The sequence below is a fragment of the Notothenia rossii genome (assembly GCF_949606895.1).
Source record: "Notothenia rossii genome assembly, chromosome: 1".
Lineage (NCBI taxonomy): Eukaryota > Metazoa > Chordata > Actinopteri > Perciformes > Nototheniidae > Notothenia > Notothenia rossii.
The window spans coordinates 40,283,419-40,288,951 of NC_136912.1; the positions used below are offsets into that span (position 1 = coordinate 40,283,419).

Consider the following 5,533-nt stretch of genomic DNA (forward strand, 5'->3'; position numbering starts at 1 on the left):
AACATTCTGTAGCTAACGCCGGTCACTCACCAAGATAGCTGCCCAGTTCTCCACTGGTTCTCCTCACACCACAGCTCAATTTCTCTCCGATGGCCGTTATTTCTTCTAATCCTTGGCTGCTCCTGGTCTCTTGGACGCCTAGAGGCTCATAATTATAAGGTTGTGGTCCGTCATATGCATTCGAATATTCATGTTCAACTTCTTCTGTGTCTTCTGTGTCGAAACTAGCATTTGGATCCATGTTTATTAATACTTTAAACTGGCCGCTCTCCCCCTTGTTTCCCCCATGTTACGTCACACGCGGGAGGTCACGTGCCGAGGCTTTTTTATGCGGAAGTGAAAATGTCTTCCAAAAACGACGCCAGATGTCACTGTAGTGTATATTTCTGTATATTCTTTTGAAAATCTAGTGTATTCATCATTTTCCTACACATTTATTCACAGGTGTCTTTAACCTGGAAGTTGCTCTTTAACAGTTATTACGAGCCCTGGCTCAGCCTTACTCACCAAGAGCCCAGCGCCTTGCCTTCTTACAGGCAAAGTCACTGATCAAGTCCTTGAAGTACAGCTTTCTAGCTAACTGTCTTTCAACGGACAGCATGGCAAGACTGCAAAGCCTTATGGGGGGTCAGGGCTGCGGAACCTAAAGATGGATCTGTTGGTCCTGGCACCAGGGGGAGGGACAACTGATTTAGTATGAATAGCTGCTAAAAATGTACCTGCATTTACTAAATGTCAGCTAAAAGAGGAGTGAAATGAAAAACCTCTGAATTTTCTGTGAGGATATTAACAGTACTTAAAGGTGGGGTAGGTAATTTTGGAGAAACCAGCTCGAGTGCTAAAATACACAACCGGAAAAAATCTGCCACTTCCTTACAGAGCCCCTCCTCCAACACACACGAACGCGCACATGACCAATGAGGGCATGAGAAAAGTTTGTGCACGGCTGACAGGCAGGTAGGCCATCCAGTTATTTTAGCCGGGCCGGCTAAAATGAGTGGTCGTGCTTTTTACAGCGCCACGGCTTCCAGAGATGACATTTTTTATGGATTTTTTGTCAAAGCACTTAAGATATTCATTGCAATCGTGATGTTAAGAGCATTCCATGGAATATAACAAGTGTATCTCGAGCCGGTTTCTCAAACTTGCCTACCCCACCTTTAATGTCAGCAAAACATAACAATTATTATTATTTACTAACAGACTAATTTCCACCACTCATGGACCACACCCAACTTTTCTTTTGAAAAACTGGGTGACATACTGTCGCCCTTTAGTCCCTCTCTCTTGTCTTTCTCTTCTTTCTTTTCTTTCTTGAAAGTCTGACTTTGTTAGTCGTTGAGACATCGTACACACGTAAGTACTAGCATCCCTCCACACATGTTCTCACTAGTCTTTCTGCTAGAAAGGGCCGGTGGTGCTTCACAGCCTTTGGAGGCAGGACCAAACCATTACATGTAAATAGAGGGGGGTGTTCGATGCTTTGGATAATTAACTTTTGGAAGAAAATAAGTTAAATGAATCATAAGTTTAGTGAGTACATCATCAATATGACGTTATATTAATGTTAATTATTGATGATTGATGAAAGGTTACTTAACATTTTTTTCTTAATGTTTTAACATTTTTTGGGGCCCCTGTCAGTCACGGGCCCTTAGAATCATCCTAACTTTTCACCCCCTTACGGCGCCCCTGGATACGGGTAACTATATGAATGAATACTACACTACACGTCTACTATAGTAAACTAGGTGCTTACTATCACCTCATTTGTGATTTGTCATCGCTGACTTTCTCAATGGGAAAAGGGACATCTTTTGTTTTGAACAAGAGCAGTGATTTTTGGCTCATAGGATGTCAATGCAATCCTAAGACAATGGTGAAGAGTGCTGTCAGTCAGGGAGCAGCGAGTGCTACTTTTGATTGAGTTCATGTGTGAAAAGCTTGATTCACATGTGTATATTGATCCAATCATACTGAGCACACAGATCGCTACTTTCTGAACGTTAGGGAACTGCTGTTTTTTGACATCACTCCAAAACTTCGCTGTTCCGTTAGTGCGCTGCATGTCAATAAGTTCTAGTGTATATTGCCCATGGTCGATGCAGGGGACCACTTCCTTTGCTCTGGTTGATACGTCCCCCTCTATTGCAACAATGAAGGGGATTCTGGCAAAGCCCATCATCACCTCTGTGGGCAGAGCAAGTCCATCCAATCGACCTGCAAAGTTCTCTTTCAACCTCGCAATGAAATCTGTCATTACATCCGTGATTTGTGCCGGAGATGTGATGTGTTTAGGGAGCGTCGGAAAATGCAGTATCCGACCCGTGCTCAAGTCGGTCGCGAAAAGGTCCAGCTTGACTTGGATCTGCTCCACAAGATCAATGACCGTTTTGTCTCTGTTTACGCTTCAGAGTTGAGAGAGACATGTTTTAGAGTTGCTATCATAGGAACACCGTTACTAGCACCACTAGATGCACTTTCAAAAAAACGTGCTGCGTTGTGGTTTGGTGGTTTCTATGCAACGCGGAGTGTTGCGTTCATGGTCTGTACTAGTGTAGGAATTTGGCTACGGGAGGCTGGGCCACTCGGGAGTTGGTTCTGGGCCTCATCTGGCCCGCGGGCCACCAGTTGAATCGGCCTGGTAGTCTTATATATACAACAGATCCGACCTCCATGCTGCTACTCTGGTTCAAACTGCATCCACAAAACAATATGATTTATCTCGACCTCCCCAAAATAACAAAAATCTGACACGGTGTGAGCAGCGCCGTATAGACTGAGATTTACGTCATCTCCGTTCAATCCAATGGACCACTTTTTTACAGCAATGGCGGATCGTGGAGCCTCTCAATCGTTCCCCGGAAGTTAGCGCCAAGGCTAGCAGAGCTGTAGAGTTGCAGCATAATAGACCGTTCGTGACGGACTTTTAAAGGTAAGAAGAAGTTTAAAGATTTATATTGCGGATATTATCAGTACATCTGATTCAAATGAACATGTGTATTAAAGGATGTCAGTGGATTATCCCTAAATTAGTAGATTTAAGGAACGTTTACAGATAACAGATAAAGCTAGGATAACGGATCAAGTTAGCAACACACGTTGAACAGCCTTTTAATTGTAAATTCCGTTCTCTTAATGTCATTTCATCCAACGTTGTTGAATTAGAGAAGAGGGGCTTCTAAACGGGATTGTATGCGGGGGTGGAGGGAGTTAAATATTAGATAAATATAACTTTGGTGCGTGTAAGAGTGAGTGTTTTTAGCAGAGCCATATTGTGTCCTTGTGATTATGTTGATTATTACCTGTCTCTATAATGTTGCAGCTCAGCTGATTTTGGATTGATGGCAAAGGGAGAGGGACTTAAGTGAGAGTGAAAACACAAGGTAAGTTTAATACTACTGTTTTATATAAGTAAGCATACTAAACATGTATTCTATCACTGTATTATATAAGTAATCTTGTTAGTAACCTACTGTATAGCAGGTGGAGGGGCAGTGATGTTACAGGTGGAGGAGCAAAACTGCAAGACTGCAAACTCACAAGACAGAGAAATCAAAGTTTGTTCTCCAGAGAAGAGGTTGATTTCACTTCATTTATTTCATATTTTCTAAAGATGTGGAAATGGCAACAAAAAAAAACTTGAGAGCTGTAACCAAGACAACTGTAACAACATGAGTAGAGAGCCACCAAGGTTTTTCAAGTCCCTCTCTTACTCCATTTTGCCAACCCAAACTTCCAGGTAGATGACGGGACACCTTGCTTGTTTTTGTTGTTTGCGCTCCTCTGGCTGGGTGCTGGCAGGTGGAGGGGCAGTGATGTTAGCTGTTACACACCAGGCTCAAACTTAACACATTGCATCCTTCTTTGCAGTGTCCTTATTCCTGGAAGGGGAATCTGCAATTCCTGCAGAGTTTTGTAACCCGTTGGTCCGCACGCAAAGCACATTTTTAAAGCCTTCTTAATTGTCTCATTGCTCCATTTCATCCCCTTTGTGGTGAGTCTGCCTAATGCCTTAAGTTGGTATTTTGAAAACGTTTTCTTATATTTGTTGTCCCTAATTTTCATTGTTTTCTTGAGAGCTGCATTTTCCTTCCTGATTTTTTTTAGTGCAGACTTAGATTTTTTGGGGATTCCTTCTTGGCTCTTTAATTTTCTCTTACATTTTTTTAATAGATCTGTTTGACTGGCTGCTGGTTCCCTTGTATGCTGACTGGCTGCTGGTTCCCTCGTATGCTGACTGGCTGCTGGTTCCCTCGTATGCTGACTGGCTGCTGGTTCCCTCGTATGCTTACTGGCTGCTGGTTTCCTTGTATGCTGACTGGCTGCTGGTTCCCTCGTATGCTGACTGGCTGCTGGCTGAGTGGGTGATGTCCACCCTCCCTGTCTCTCCTCACTAGCCATGTCCTCTCTTTCTTCACCCTCACTTTCCTTTCTCTCAGTCTCCTCATCCCTTCTTCCCTCAATCTTTGAGACTAATGTAAGTAGAAGACATGGCACTGTAGATTTTCGAACATTTAAAATATTATACCACTTAAAAATAAGAAATATTACTTTTGTTACTAAGAGTTCATACTTATTATACATGTGTCACCTTTCACACTATAGCTGTGATCATGAGCTATGGGCTTTGTAGATACAGGTCCCGGGGTGAATCGTGGTGCAGGGGCCCTTCTCTTTTTGACCACAGGGCGATGCACGAAGATGGTGGGTATAGCCTCTGCTCTCAGCCTAGTCATGCCCTTTTTTGTCTTGACAAACTGGTCTGCATCAAAATGTGCCTGCGGAGTGACTTGAGGTTACTTCACACACAGAACAACTCAGTTTTGTCTGCCCACATACATATTTCATAGTGGTTGAATACAGGGTATTAGGAAACACTTTAAACTTACTGGACATGTTATACTCATTACATACTGTATATAAAATATGACCAAGAATGTGAGACAACTTTATAGAAATTCATATCACATCTGTTACTGATGCCATTTGTCATACTTTGTTAAACTCTCAAATAATAAAGTTCCATAACTTCAGTTGGGAACAAAGACCACACCTTATCTCCCCAAGGCAATTTCCCATCCAATAGGTGTGCTACATAGGTGTGTATAACCCTTTCTCCTGTCTGTTACTCCCTCTTTCAGCACAAGAACCAGAGGGGGATTCAATGGAGCCTGAATACCTGCACTGAGACCCTCACCCTGCACCCTGATTCTCAACTCTGTGTTTTTCAAGCCTTTCCCTGTTTTTTTGTATTAAACAAAACATTAAGCTTTCCCAATGGTGTGGTTTTCGTTTTGTGAAAAAGTGCAAATGCAGTGTTTGTATACAATAACCTCACATATTTTTTTGCTGTTGGTCGTGAAATTGCTCCTGCTGACTTGAGCCAGCCATTTTTTCCTGCGCTCTGTGTCAGTGGGGAAGCCGTACATTCGTACTCCGTAAGGCACAGACAAACTGCATGATATGCTATTCAATGTTTATTGAATTCCATGTATTTACAATGGATGTTCCTAAAACAACACATTTAACA

At 42.5% G+C, this 5,533-nt stretch overlaps 1 long non-coding RNA gene across 4 annotated transcripts; it reads left to right on the forward strand.

Annotated features, from left to right (window-relative positions):
- Window positions 1-2,319: 2,319 nt before the first annotated feature.
- Window positions 2,320-5,276, forward strand: LOC307030590. Of its 4 annotated transcripts, none has more exons than XR_013805706.1 (4): window positions 2,320-2,935; window positions 3,326-3,997; window positions 4,177-4,707; window positions 5,145-5,276. It is a non-coding gene; the product is annotated as an uncharacterized lncRNA (long non-coding RNA). The 4 variants fall into 4 exon arrangements; XR_013805707.1 differs by lacking the exon at window positions 2,320-2,935 and having other exon boundaries at window positions 2,987-3,742; window positions 3,874-3,997; XR_013805709.1 differs by lacking the exon at window positions 2,320-2,935 and having other exon boundaries at window positions 3,002-3,386; window positions 3,487-3,997.
- The last annotated feature ends 257 nt before the right edge of the window (window positions 5,277-5,533 follow it).